The sequence below is a fragment of the Monopterus albus genome, unplaced genomic scaffold (genome assembly GCF_001952655.1).
Source record: "Monopterus albus unplaced genomic scaffold, M_albus_1.0 scaffold79.1, whole genome shotgun sequence".
Classification (NCBI taxonomy): Eukaryota; Metazoa; Chordata; class Actinopteri; order Synbranchiformes; family Synbranchidae; genus Monopterus; species Monopterus albus.
Window position 1 is genome coordinate 1,324,278 of NW_018127959.1, and position 682 is coordinate 1,324,959.

The following is a 682-nucleotide window of genomic DNA, read 5'->3' on the forward strand; positions in this document are numbered from 1 at the left end:
TTCTACCTCCTCTCCTTCTTTGACCAACAGTAGTCCAATTTCCGGCAGCACCCTGTAGGTCAACAGCACTGGTGGCGGTCGTTGTTAACGCGGGCCTTGACTGATCCAGTATGGAGTTTACAATGATGATTCGCATGCTTAAATTTGGCATGTTTTTACGCTGGATGCCCTTCCTGACACAACCCTCTCTATCCCGGCTTGGGACCGGCACAGAAGTCACTGTGGTAGCCAAGGTCTGGTAAACATGCCATCAGAAGTGTCCTATGAGTCTTATTCTAAGGTAGAGACAAGCAATAAACAGTATATTATCACTTAGGTTGGAGAATTTTATTTTGTAACTGCTGGGCAAACATAGTCAGGCATTACTCAAACTGGTGGAAACTGTGCATTTTTTGGACAAGGTTCAGTCATGGATTAATGCACATTTGGTGCTCTACCGAGTAGTGCAGCAGAACTGTATGTTGGATGGAGCCAAAATAAACTAGAATGAGTGTGCATGTGGTAATGGCTTAATGATTTGTTTTTAACACAGTTTTTGGACAACAGTGGTGCAACGAGTAATATGAGGGTTTGAATGTACACACAATCAATCATGAATTATTAATGGGCAAGTTAGAAAAATATGGGATCAGAGGAATGGCTCTGAATTGGATTAGTAGTTATTTGACACAGAGGCGTCAAT